The 14516-nt window shown below is 40.3% G+C and overlaps 1 non-coding gene across 1 annotated transcript; it reads left to right on the forward strand.

Moving 5' to 3' along the window:
- The first annotated feature begins 12932 nt into the window (after positions 1-12932).
- Positions 12933-13039, forward strand: LOC121231713 (small nucleolar RNA R71). Its single transcript, XR_005929768.1, has one exon. It is a non-coding gene; the product is annotated as a small nucleolar RNA R71 (small nucleolar RNA).
- The last annotated feature ends 1477 nt before the right edge of the window (positions 13040-14516 follow it).

Raw genomic sequence — 14516 nt, forward strand, 5'->3', positions numbered from 1 at the left:
ATCTGCAAAGTTAGATTTTCTAAGTTAGTTTATTTTTATTATTTTATATTTTGATTTAATTTTGGGTTTTAAGTTGTAATAAGGCCGCTATTTCAATTTCTTTTTCCGCTATGGTTTTATTTTCTGATTATATTTATACTATGTCGGAACTGCTAGTGTTAGGCTGTGCGGTTTTTAAAATTAATGAACGTTTTCCAAGACTCAACAAGTACAACAAATGGATAGCCTAAAGATTGATAAACTGACTTTTCATTTAACCGCTATTTTTACAAAGACCACCCCAATCACTTAAACCAATGAATGCATACTAAGTCGTAAGTCCATGTGACACGTCAGATCTGGCCATAACGTCTGGGCCGGGTTTGGGGTGTTACATTTAGTGGTATCAGAGCGTAGTTGCAACAGCTCGATTGTGGAACGGGTCTAAAAACGGGAGTTTGTAAAGAAACACTGAATAAAGGTTTTCGAAAATAGTTTTTTTTGGAACTTGATTATAAATTGTTTTCGAGAATGTTTCCAATATTTTCTCTTTACAAATAGATGATTTTAAAGATTAAAATCGGTTTTTTAAAATTAGGTCTTTTTTAGAAGGTGGCACACCGAATCTCCGGCCCAAGTCTGTAAGTTTTCTGAGCCTTTATAGTTGTTTCTGAAATATCTGTTATATGCTTGTACAAAACCTTATCATGGTACTTTAGTTAGGGTAACACTTGAACTATAGAAACTATGATAAGTAGACTGAGACTGTAGCTAGGTTACCGCAAAAGGAAACAAACTCAAACTCTGAATTATTGTTATTCATAAGACATCTGTAATAAACACTGAAATATTAAACTGATTCATAAAATTCTTAACTAGATAATACGTAATGAGTACACGAGCAGCTCGTGGAAGAGGCTGAGGTAATGCTTAGGCTGAATCTTCGTCTTCAGGACATGTGCTAACAGCAGCTGCACTGGTACCACCAACAACAGAGGTAGAGTCTCATGATTGAGGTGCCGGGGACGATGCTCTGTCCCAGGCAATGCTCCGAGTTTTGGAAAGGGTTGCTGGGGCAAGTACGGCAAACAAAATTCGGGGGTCTATTTCTGACCTGCTCCGGGCCAATGGAGCAGAGATATTTAGGGGCGTATCTGGTGTAGCTCCGAATGTGGCTGAGTATTGGTTAGAAGCTACAGAGCGGATTATGGATGATCTGGACTGCTCTGTGTAGCAGAAGTTGAAGGGAGCCATATCGTTACTCAGGGATGAGGCTTATCAGTGGTGGCTCATGGTGAGAGATGGAACTCCTGCTGACAGTGTGACTTGGGAGCTGTTTAAGACAGCCTTCAAAGGAAAGTATGTTGGGGCTAGTTACGTGGACGCTCGCCGGAAAGAATTTCTGAACCTTGTCCAAGGGAGTAAGTCAGTGGCTGAGTATAAGTTTGAGTTTCTAAGACTGAGCCGGTATGCTTCTGGGATTGTCGTAACAGAGTATGAGCGTAGCGTACGCTTCGAGGATGGTCTGAGGGATGAACTTAGGGTGCTGATTGCTCTGCAGAGGGAGCGTAACTTCGTTGCCTTAGTGGAGAAGCTAAGATAGCTGAGGAAGTGAAGCATACAGAAAGACAGAATCATGAGAAAGATCAGAACCGTTTTAGGAGAGATTCAGGACTTTCAGGTGGTATGAACAGGAATGTTAAGAGAGCAAGGGTAATGGAGCCAGTTCGAACAGCACCGATGAATGTTGTTAGACCGCAGGGTTGTAGGAATTATGGGAAGATGCATATGGGCGAGTGTCAGAAACGTTCTAGTGCTTGTTTCTGATGCGGATCTATGGAGCATAGGGTTAAGAATTGTCCCCAGGAACCAGATCAGGGTCAAGTTTTAGAGTAGAGGGTCGCTCAAGCAGTGAGGGGTGGACCACAGTTTCTGAGAGGACGTGGGCAAGGCAGAGGTGGTAATGGAAACGGTCAAGGAATAGGAGCGCCTAACAGGGGTGCTGGATTTGCTGAGGCTCGTCAGCCGGTGTTGGTGTATGTAGCTCGTCGCCGAGAGGAGGGTGATTCACCTGATGTCATAACTGGTATGTTTCTGATTTCCAATATGCCATACACTGCATTGATAAATGTTGGATCTTCCCATTCATATGTTGCATGTGCTATATCTAGGTCGCTGGGTGTGCGCTCTGAGGAGACCGTGAGTCGGGTATCTGTACTAAGTCCTTTGGGTCACTCGATTAGGGTAGATAAACTGTATAGAGATGTGCCTATAGAAACTCAAGGAAAAGTTTTCTCTGGAGATCTGATGGAGCTACCTTTCGGAGAATTCGATCTCATTTTGGGAAGGGATTGGCTTGTTAAGAATAGGGCTACTCTGGATTGTGCTGCTAAGCGAATAATGTTAAAGACCACAAAGGATGAGGAGGTTTTGGTGATAGGCGAGCATAGGGATTATCTGTCTAATGCGGTGTCAGCATTGAGAGCCAAGAAGTGGATTCAAAAGGGATGTGAGGCTTATTTGGCATTTGTAAGCCAATCGAAAATTGAGGATCTGACAGTGGATAAAATTAGAACCGTCAAGAATTTTTAAGATCTTTTTCCAGAAGATCTTCCGGGTTTGCCCCCGAACCGAGAGGTTGAGTTTGGAATCTATTTGTTGCCTGGAGCGGCACCGGTCTCCATTGCACCTTATAGGATGGCACCGAAGGAGTTGGTGGAGCTGAAAGCCTAAATTCAAGAGTTATTGGATAGAGGATTCATTAGACCAAGTGTGTCTCCGTGGGGAGCACCAGTGTTGTTCGTAAAAAAGAAAGATGGGTCAATGCGGATGTGCATCGATTATCGGTAGTTGAACAAACTGACGATTAAGAACAAGTACCCACTGTTGAGAATCGATGATTTATTCGACCAACTTAGAGGAGCTTCAATATTTTCCAAGATTGACCTTCGATCTGGGTATCATCAGTTGAGGGTTAAGGAGGTGGATATTCACAAGACAACATTCGAAACTCGGTATGGTCACTATGAGTTCTTGGTTATGCCATTTGGGTTGATGAACGCACTTGCGGCATTTATGGATCTGATGAATCGAGTGTTCCAGCCATACTTGGATCGATTTGTGGTTGTCTTTATCGATGATATTCTGGTTTATTCTAAAACTGAGGAAAAGCATGATAAGCATCTTCGTATTGTGCTGCAAGTGCTGAGGGAGAAGGAGCTTTATGCAAAATTCAGTAAGTGTGAGTTCTGGTTGAGAGAGGTAACTTTCTTGGGGTATGTTGTCTCTACTAAAGGGATCAAGGTGGACCCTCGAAAGATTGAAACAATTTTGGAATGGAAGCCACCGATGTCAGTGACAGAAATTCAAAGTTTTCTAGGTTTAGCTGGGTACTATAGAAGGTTTGTGGAAGGATTTTCTGTGATGGCAGCGCTTTTGACAAAGCTTATAAGGAAGAGAGTACCATTTGTTTGGACTGAGAAACAATAGGAATCTTTTGAGAAGCTGAAGAAAGTTCTAACCGAGACACCTGTACTGATTCAGCTGGAGTCTGGAAAAGATTTTACCGTATGCAGTGATGCATCACATGTAGGGTTGGGTTGTGTGCTAATGCAAGAGGGTAAAGTGGTTACTTATGCATCACAACAGCTTAAACCACATGAAGTTAACTATCCTACTCATGATCTAGAGTTGGCAGCGATAATCTTTGCGCTTAAGTACATTACCTGTACAGAGAAAGGTGTATTATATACACAGATCATAAGAGTCTTAAGTACTTGCTAACTCAGAAGGAGTTGAACCTTAGGTAGCGGAGATGGATAGAGTTGCTTAAGGATTATGATTGCGCGATTGAGTATCACCCAGGTAAAGCTAATGTGGTGGCTGATGCCCTAAGTCGTAGAAATGTATCTGATCTGAGAGCCATGTTTGCTCGTTTGAGTCTGCATGACGATAGTAGTCTGTTAGCAGAACTGCAACTTAGGCTGACCTGGGTGGATGAGATTAAGGAAAAATAGTCGAGGGATGAGTCCCTGGTTTCTCGATTCTGACAGGTTAAGAATGGGGATACTTCTGAGTTCAGACTGAACAGTGAGGGAGTTCTGTGTTACCGAGGTAGAGTTTGTATTCCGAAAGACTCTGACTTGAGGCAAGAAATTCTGAAGGAAGCTCATGGAGGTCTGTGTGCTATGCATCCTGGAGGGAGTAAAATGTATCGCGACTTAAAGGAGTTGTATTGGTGGCCTGGATTGAAGCGAGAGGTAACGGAAGTTGTGGGAAAATGTCTGACCTGTCAGCAAGTGAAAGCTGAACATCAATTACCTTCTGGACTTTTGCAGCCAGTGAAAGTACCACTTTGGAAGTGGGAGAGGTAACCATGGATTTTGTGAGTGGGTTACCCTTGACACCATCGAAGAAGGACTCGATTTGGGTAATTGTGGATAGGTTGACCAAATCTGCTCATTTCATACCTGTCCGCACTGATTATTCACTTCAGAAGTTAGCCAAATTGTATGTGGCAGAAATAGTTCGACTTCACGGAGTGCCAGTGTCGATTATTTCTGATCGAGATCCTAGATTCACATCTCAGTTTTGGCAAAAGTTGCATGAGGCGTTGGGTACACGGTTGAACTTTAGTACAGCCTTTCATCCTCAGACTGATGTTCAGTTGGGAAGGGTTATTTAGATTCTGAAAGACATGTTGAGGGGATGCGTTATCAACTTTCGAGGCAGTTGGGAGGATTACTTACCGTTGGCAGAGTTTGTATACAACAACAGTTATCAAGCAAGTATTCGAATGGCTTCTTATGAGGCACTATATGGGCGAAGATGTCGTAGACCTAGTTGTTGGACCGAGTTGGGTGAACGACAGGTTCTTGGACCTGAGTTGGTGGCAGATACTGAGGATAACGTCAAGTTGATTAGAGACCGATTGAAGGAAGCATCTGATAGACAGAAGTCATATGCAGATTTGAAGCGCAAGGAAATTGAGTACTCTGTGGGTGATATGGTCTTCTTGAAGGTTTCACCTTGGAAAAAACTATTAAGGTTTGGGAGGAAAGGCAAGTTAAGTCCGCGGTTCATTGGACCTTATCGGATTCTTAAGCGAGTGGGTCCAGTGCCTTATCAGTTGGAGCTACCTCCAGAGTTGGATAGGATTGATGATGTCTTTCACGTCTCCATGTTAAGGCGGTATCTTTCTGACCCTACTCATGTTGTGTCGGTTGCAGAGATCGAGGTCCAAACAAACTTGACTTTTGAGGAAGAGCCTGTGCAGATTTTGGATCGAGATGTTAAGATTTTGAGGAGGAAATCAGTTCCTCTAGTAAAGGTGCTGTGGTGTAATCATGGTAGAGAGGAAGCTAATTGGGAGCCAGAAGTGGTGATGCGTCAACAATATCCTCATCTGTTTGATTCAGGTGAACTTTCGAGGACAGAATTTCTTTAAGGAGGGTAGAGTTGTAACGCCCCAATTTTCGGGTTTTCTGTGTTTCTGTGATTTTTAAAATTTTTGTGTGTTCTAGTTGGTTAAAATATATATTTTAGTAGGTTAGTGGGCCTTTGGAAGGCCCAAACTTAAGTTAAATCCGTGGTAGTCTTCAGAATTTTAATTTTATGAACAGGTGATGCAATTGGGATTTGGGCTTTTAGGAGTAAAGGGGTAAAAGATGACACAAAAAGGAGTGTGGTGTAGTGGCAAGGTGGTGCCACTTAGGGGACAAGGAAGTGACGCCATAGAGGAAGCAAGGGGTCCAAGGTTCAAGTCTTGGCTCTTGCAATATATTTTGGTTTTTCTGTTCAATAAATCTGGAAGCAAGTAGGTGCGCTTTAAAGTTTAATGTGTTGGATTTATGACACAAATGAGTTGATAGCCTAGTAGTGGTGGCGTGAGTTGGCATGTGAGAGGACTTTGGTTCGAATCTCTTGGCACAGAAAGGTTCTATGTTGGGATGAAAAGAGTTGGTGTTAGTTTTAAACTCGGGTGATGGAGGAATCCCACATCGGGAAGCTAACATAAGAGTAGATGGAGAGCTGGCTTTAAATAGAGCAAACCATGAGGAGAGTAGGCATACCCTTCTTGGCTGATCCCTTTCGCTTTGTGACGTGTTCGTTTGGGTTGGGCGTCAGCTAAGAGTGTTTAGAGCGCGGATTAACTGTAGTCTCCTAACAGGTGTGTATTTCTCATTACTCTAGCAGTAAGATGGCTATTTCGGGCCGCGATGGGCTGAAATGGGCCATGTGGTCCCACTGGGTTCGTAGGCCCATGTGGATAAGTTGTAGAATTACTGAAATACCCCTGTAGGATAGAATTACCAAAATACCCTAGTAGGGTAGAAATACTGAAATACCCCTGTAGGGTAGAATTACTGAATACCCTTTATGTTTGATCTGTTTGATCTGAGGTTTGATCTGTTTTGGGCTATGGTTGGGTTATGTTACACACTTAGTTTACCAAACTCACCCTTTATTTTCATCTTTGCAGGAAATCCCCAACCATAGTGGGCTTGGAGCTGTGAGAGATTCGGAGTGGCCACATCATCTGCAAAGTTAGTTTTTCTAAGTTAGTTTATTTTTATTATTTTATATTCTGATTTAATTTTGGGTTTTAAGTTGTAATAAGGCCGCTATTTAAATTTCCTTTTCCGCTATGGTTTTATTTTCTAATTATATTTATACTATGTTGAAACTGCTAGTGTTAGGCTGTGCGGGTTTTCAAAATTAATGAACGTTTTCCAAGACTCAACAAGCATAACAAATGGATAGCCTAAAGATTGATAAACCGGGTTTTCATTCAACCACTATTTTTACAAAGACCACCCCAATCACTTGAACCAACGAATGCATACTAAGTCTTAAGTCCATGTGACACGTCAGATCTGGCCATAACGTTTGGGACGGGTTTGGGGTGTTACAATTCAGGGATCTTTTTCTGATAGTGAAATAAATACCCCCCACACTTAAGATGTACATTGCCCTCAATGTAAAATGACAGATGTTAGAGAAAAAAATAATATAGGGAGAGAAGTGAAACTTCCTGTATGATGAATTCCTCGAACTTAGAGTTTTGGAGAGTGATAGGTTTGAAAGTGGAGGAGGATACTCCGGCAGTCGCAGAGGCTCATTAAGCCATAAGTCCTGTGCCAAAAGAATATTATATCTAGTGGTAACTATGGTCGTGGTCGAGCAGGACATGGCAGTCATGGAGAACCTTCCCCAGTGGAGTTGTAGTTCCTATGTGATAATGAGCTTAGGAGTTTTATATAACTGTGATAAAATCCAGAACTTTTTAGGAGATATTAGGAAGTATAAGGATTCAGAAAGAAATAACCAAAATAAAGAATAAAAATAAAATTCTAAAATCTAAAAAAAATAATAGAAATAGTTTCAATAATAAGTAAAAATAGAAAATAATAAATAAATATTTCTAAACATCTTCATCGCTGGATGGTTCGTGAGGCGGGACTAGCGATGAGATGGGAAGGTGCTGAAAACTCTGTTGTAGAGTAGCATCAATGTTGTCAAATTGTTGAAAACACTGAAGCTCGAATCGGATGAGGTGCTCAGAGATGTTAGCATATGAAGCTGCCACATGAACTGGACGAGAGGGTAGTGGTGGCTGAGAATAGGGATCAGGGAGTGGAGAAGGGGAGATTTCGGCAAGGGCTTTTGAAAGGAATAAGAAAATGAATAGTGATTTACTTATATAGGGGAGGGCCACACGGCCTAGGGCCACGGCCGTGTACGTATGAGGGTGAGCCCGTGTGTTTCGAATTTTGCAATTTTAGGTGATGATTGGTTATTCTCCCACGCTCGTGTGTCTTAGACGTGTGTGGTACACGGCCATATCGCACGGTCGTGCCTAGCTTTGTTCGCTTCTCCCCCGCCCATGTTAAGGTGCCACGCCCGTGTATTGTCATCCACGGCTTAGCTGCACGGGCTTGTCTCATGCCCGTGTCGAAGAAACAGAATCGAGCCTTGTCCCTGGCACGGCCGTGGGTTTCCATTCCCACGCTCGTGTTCCTCTATCATGTTCACCCACGGCCATGTCGCACGGCCGTGGGGATTTATCGCATCCCGTGTTTTGGGGAAATCATTTACCCTATTTTCCCATGGCCGTATCGCACGGTTGTGTTTCTCTCCGTGTTTGGCACACGACCTTACGCATGGTCGTGTTACCGGCCATGTGGTGCTGGGAACCTGTGCTTCAAATACTCTGTTAGTGAACTAAATGTTTAACACTTGAATTTAAAAAAAATTAAAAAGGTTAGTACTCGGGTTGCCTCCCGAGAAGCACTTGTTTATAGTCTAATCTCGACTGTTACCTTGTTAGTATACTCAGGGCGGTTTTTGGAGTTGTAGCTCCTCTCCATTGACTTTAAAATCTTCACCATTATAAAGTTTGAGATGTTGTCTATTTACTTTAAAAGTACCATATGATGTGTGATTTACCTTTATCGTGCCGTATGGATGAACAGATTGAATTACGAAAGGTCCTGACCATCGTGATTTTAGTTTCCCGGGAAACAATTTGAGTCTTGAGTTGTATAGTAAGACAAGATCTCCAACTTCAAATTGTTTTCGTTGCTTTAAACGAACGTCATGGCGCCGCTTTGTTGCTTCGCTGTATAGGCGTGAATTTTCGTATGCATTGGCTCGCCATTCATCTAGCTTGTTCAACTGCATCATCCTGTTTTTTCCTGCAAGTTCGGGATCAAGGTTTAGAAATTTAATAGCCCAAAAAGCTTTATGCTCTAGTTCGAATGAGAGATGACAACTTTTTCCATAAACCAGTCTGTAAGGTGATGTCCCTATAGGAGTCTTCAAAGCAGTTTTGCAAGCCCATAAGGGATCGTCTATTTTTGTTGCCCAGTCTTTTCTGTTTGATTCTACCGTTTTTTCAAGGATCCGTTTGAGTTTTTGGTTTGCTACTTCAGCTTGTCCATTAGTTTGAGGATGGTATGGGGTGGCCGTTCTATGATGAACTCTGTATTTCTTAAGGGTTTTTTCAAATTGGGTATTACAGAAATGAGTGCCCCTGTCGCTGATAATTGCTCTAGGTGTTTCGAATCTCGTAAAGAGTTTTTTAAGGAAATGTACTACCACTCTAGCATCATTAGTAGGTAGAGCTTGAGCTTCTAACCATTTGGACATGTAGTCAACTGCTACTAAGATATATTTATTTCCAAATGAACTGGGGAATGGGCCCATGAAATCGATACCCTACACGTCAAATATTTCACAAGAAAGCATATAGTTTTGAGGCATTTCATCACGTTTAGATATGTTACCTGTCCGTTGGCATTTGTCACATAAAGTAACATACCTGCTGGCGTTTTTGAATAATGAAGGCCAATAAAAACCTGATTCAAGTATTTTGTGTGCGGTCTTTGTTCCACCATAGTGTCCTCCGGTTGGCCCTGAGTGGCAGTGTTCCAATATTTTTGATATTTCTGATCCTGTAACGCATCTTCTGATGACTTAATCTGTACATCTGGGAAACAGAAATGGATCGTCCCAAAAGTAGTTTTTTACATCATTAAAGAATCGCTTCATTTGCTGGTGTGTTAACCCTTTTGGGATAATGTTAGCAGCTAAAAAATTCGCGATGTCTGCAAACCAAGGTACCTCAGAGTTAGATATAGCAAAAAATTGTTCTTCAAGGAACGAATCATTAATTTCCACGTCATCTAATTCTCGGTATTGGTTTTCTCGAGCCTGGATAGATGATCAGCCGCTAGATTTTCAGCTCCTTTCTTGTCCTGGATTTCCAAGTCAAATTCTTGTAAAAGGAGAATCCATCGGATGAGTCGAGGTTTTGTATCGGTTTTAGTTAAAAGATAGCGAAGGGCGGAATGGTCAGTGTAAACAACAATTTTAGACACTATGAGATATGATCGAAATTTATCAAAAGAAAAAACCACAGCTAGCAACTCTTTTTCCATAGTAGTATAGTTTTCTTGTGCAGCCGTTAAGGTTTTGCTGGCGTAATAGATAGGTTGAAAATGCTTGTCTCTTCGCTGTCCAGTACTGTACCTACTACAAAATCACTCGCATCACACATTAGTTCAAATGGCAAGTTCCAATCAGGTGCAATTATAATTGGAGCATTAATTAATTTATCCTTTAAAGTATTAAATGCTTCTAAACATTCCTGAGCGAAGTTAAAAGGTATATCTTTTTCTAGCAATTTAGTTAAAGGCTTAGCTATTTTAGAAAAATCCTTAATGAATCTTTTGTTAAAACCAGCATGTCTTAAAAAGCTTCTAATAGCCTTAACTGAACCAGGAGGTGGTAATTTCTCGATTGTTTCTACTTTAGATTTATCCACCCCAATCCCTTTACTAGAAATTTTATGCCCTAGTACAATACCTTCTTGAACCATGAAGTGACATTTCTCCCAGTTAAGCACAAGGTTTGTTTCTTCACATCTTATTAAAACTCGTTCTAAATTTTTAAGGCAGAGATGGAAAGAGTTACCGAATACTGAAAAATCATCCATGAAGACTTCCATGATATCTTCCACGAGTTCGTCGAATATAGCTATCATACCGCGCTAAAAAGTAGCAGGGGTATTACATAATCCAAAAGGTATTCTACGATAAGCGAAGTACCATATGGGCATGTGAATGTCACCTTTTCTTGATCTTCAGGAACTATTGGGATTTGGAAGTAACCAGAGAGTCTGCCTAGGAAGCAGTAATACATGTGCCCGGATAATCTTTCTAACATTTGGTCAATGAATGGCAAGGGGAAGTGATCTTTTCTTATGGCGTCATTCAGTTTCCTGTAGTCTATGTAAACTCTACATCCTGTAACCGTTCTTGTTGGAATTAGCTCATTCTTCTCGTTGGTCACAATCGTCATGCCTCCTTTCTTGGGGACAACCTGCACTGGACTTACCCAAGAACTGTCAGAAATAGGATAAATAATTTAGCATCTAGAAGCTTAATTACCTCGGCTTTTACAACTTCCTTCATGTTGGGGTTCAGACATCTTTGAGCTTGCACACATGGTTTGTATTCATCTTCCATTAAAATTTTGTGGGTACAAAAAGAAGGAGTGATTCCTTTAATGTCAGAAATTTTCCATGCTATGGCCTTCTTATGTTCTTTTAATACTTGGATTAATTCCTCTTTCTCCTTGGGTTGCAAATTAGAAGCAATAATAACTGGTAATGTAGAATTATTTCCAAGGAATGCATATTCTAAATAATTTGGTAATTATTTAAGTTCCAGTTTGGGAGGCTCCTCAATCAGGGTTTTTGCCTAAGTTCATCGTTGATCTTAATACCCTCATATTCTACTTGTTTTGACGGATGGTTATTAGGTTCCTCAGCTATCTCCTCGTCTTAAGCGGTTCTGTCGTCTCCTCTTGTACAATTTCCTGAAAAGAGTCTTGAGTAATATAATCAATATAGTCAATGAAATAACATGAATCATCTTGTTCTCTAGAGAATCTCATAGCATCATAAATTTTAAAGATCATTTCCTCGTCACCTACTCTAAGCACCAATTTACCGTCACCCACGTCAATCACGGCTCTAGCAGTGGCTAGGAATGGGCGCCTAAAAATTAAGGGTACTTCCACATCTTCATCCATGTCAAGCACAACAAAATCAACATGGAATATAAATTTATCTACTTTTATGAGTACGTCTTCTATAATACCCTTGGGATATTTAACAGATCTATCGGCTAATTGAATACTCATCCTAGTGGGTTTAGGTTCCCCAAGACTAAGCTGTTTGAACATTTTATAGGGCATCAAATTAATACTAGCGCCTAAATCAGCTAGTGCTTTTTTAATATTCAGATTACCAATTAAGCAAGGGATAGTAAAACTTCTTGGATCTTTTAGTTTGGTTGGCAGCTTATTTTGGAGTATGGCAGAGCACTCCTCGTTGAGTTCTACCGTAGATAAGTCCTCGAACTTCCTTTTATTTGTTAAAAGCTCCTTCAAAAATTTTGCGTATGTAGGCATCTGCGAGATAGCTTCAACAAAAGGTAAGTTGATATGTAATTGCTTAAAAAGTTCAAGAAACTTACCGAATTGTGCGTCAATGCGGTCTTTTTTTAATTTTGCTAGATATGGAACCGGTGGTGTATATTCCTCCGGCACTAGTTTGTCACTATTTTCGGGTTTTTCTTCCCTCCTTTCGCTTTCCACGACTTCTTATGCTAACTTCTTTTTAGATTCCACTAATACTTTCCCACTTGTTAGTGTAACCGCTTTGACATGCTCTCTTGATTTGGTATTACTAAATAATTTTTCTGGTGGTCTTTCCGAGATTAGTTTAGAAAGCTGGCTTATTTGAGTTTCTAGTCCTTGGATTGATGCTTGTTGATTCTTAAGTGTTATCTTGGTATTTTGGAAACGGGTTACTGACATTGATATAAATTTGAGAGCATCTCCTCAAGGTTCGATTTCTTCTCTTGTTGATAAGGTGGCTGTTGAAAACCCTGAGGATTTTGTGGCTTTTGATTCCGTTGACTTCGCCAGGAAAATTTGGGTGGTTCCTCCAACCTGCATTATAGGTATTACTGTATGGGTTATTTTGAGGTCTAAAGTTATTGTTACCCATATAGTTGACTTGTTCCTCTTCTGTTTTGGGATTGAAGGATTGATATTCTGTATGCACACCTCCTCCGCTTGAGTCACACCTCATTACTGGATGTACCTGCGTAGAACCAAGAAAACTATCAATCTTTTTATCAAGAAGTTCTACCTGATTAGAGAGCATGGTGACTGAATCGATGTTATAAACGGCGGCTATTTTTGTCAGCTTTGTCCTCATAACTTGCCACTGATAGTTATTCAGTGACATCTCCTCTATAAATTCATAGGCATCTTCCGGTGTTTTATTTTTGATGGTTCCACCAGCAGCTGCGTCAATCATTTGTCTTGTCGAGGGATCCACACCATTGTAGAACGTTTGAACTTGCAGCCATAGAGGTAACCCATGGTGAGGGCACCTTCTCAATAGATCCTTGTATCTCTCCCATGCATCGTAAAGTGTTTCTAAGTCCATCTGTACAAAAGAAGAGATATCATTGCGTAATTTAGCCGTTTTAGCTGGTGAAAAATATTTTAGTAAAAATTTCTCGGTCATTTGCTCCCAAGTAGTGATAGACCCTCGTGGTAACGAGTTTAACCACTGTTTAGCTTTGTTTCTCAGTGAGAAGGGAAATAACCGAAGACGGATGGCATCATCAGAAACGCCATTGATTTTGAATGTATCGCAAAATTCCAGGAAATTTGCTAAGTAAGTGTTGGGATCTTCATCCTGCAAACCATCAAACTGAACAAACTACTGTATCATCTAAATAATGTTAGGTTTTAATTCAAAATTATTCGCAGCAATAGCAGGTCTAACTATACTTGATTTAGTTCCTGTTAAAGAGGGTTTAGCATAGTCATACATAGTACGTGGAGTAGGATTTTGATTAGCTGCAATTGCAGGAAGCAGCTGATTGTTTTGGTTTTCAGCCATCTCGTCGGTTGGAGGTTGAGTATTGTCTTCTTGTTCGTTTTCTTATATCGTAAACTATGCCTTATTTCTCTTTGATTTCTACGAACTGTTCGATCGATTTCTACGAAAAGTAAAGGTCCTGACGGGTTTCTTATAGTCTTAAACTATAAAAACCTGTCAAGAGAAAGAAAAAGTAAATTAATAAATAATAATAAAATTAAATTACATTACAAGAAAAATAAATGGCTAAAGTAATAAAAATTTAGTGTTCCTAATATTTCAGGTCCCCGGCAACGGCGCCAAAAACTTGATCGCGTGATTCGTAACAAGTAGTAAATATTTATCATGAAGATCAGACCTAGACTAACTATTATCACGACGAAAAGGCAAGCGCACTTATCAAACAATAGTATAGTAACGGCATGACCGGGATATCGTACCCAAGGGAACCAAAAGTACTAGTAATAACTATCTTTTTATTAACTAGCCTAAGAATAAAAGGGGTTTGTTTTAATTAAATAATTATTTAAACTAAGAACGCATAGAGAAAAGAATTGGGGAATTTCTTTTGGGAAAATCGATTGACCCACCTAGACTTTACTTGTTATTCTGGCCCCGGATTGGATGATTTATTCATTCAACTTGTTCCGTAGAGATCCCTAAGTTATGTTATTATCCCTATTCAAGACTAATAACGTCTAATTCCTAGATTGAATAACTGAGACTTTTCTCTAATTAACACTCTAGGGTTGCATTAACTCGATCTATGGATCCCCTTATTAGGTTTCACCCTAATCTGGCAAAATCTTGTCACCCTATTTCTAGGCGCGCAATCAACTCTGCTTAATTATGGCAAATGTACTCTTAGACAGGGTCTATTCCTCCTCTGAATAAGAGCGTATCTTGAATTAGTATCCTGGGATATCAAAACAAGAATTAAGAACACATAATTAAGAACAAGTTAAATATTTATCATACGATTCAGAAAATAATAACAAGATTTGTCTTAGGTTTCATTCCCCTTAGGTATTTAGGGGATTTAGTTCATAACTAAATAAGAAAACATCTC

Source organism: Gossypium hirsutum, chromosome A06 (genome assembly GCF_007990345.1).
Source record: "Gossypium hirsutum isolate 1008001.06 chromosome A06, Gossypium_hirsutum_v2.1, whole genome shotgun sequence".
Taxonomy (NCBI): Eukaryota; Viridiplantae; Streptophyta; class Magnoliopsida; order Malvales; family Malvaceae; genus Gossypium; species Gossypium hirsutum.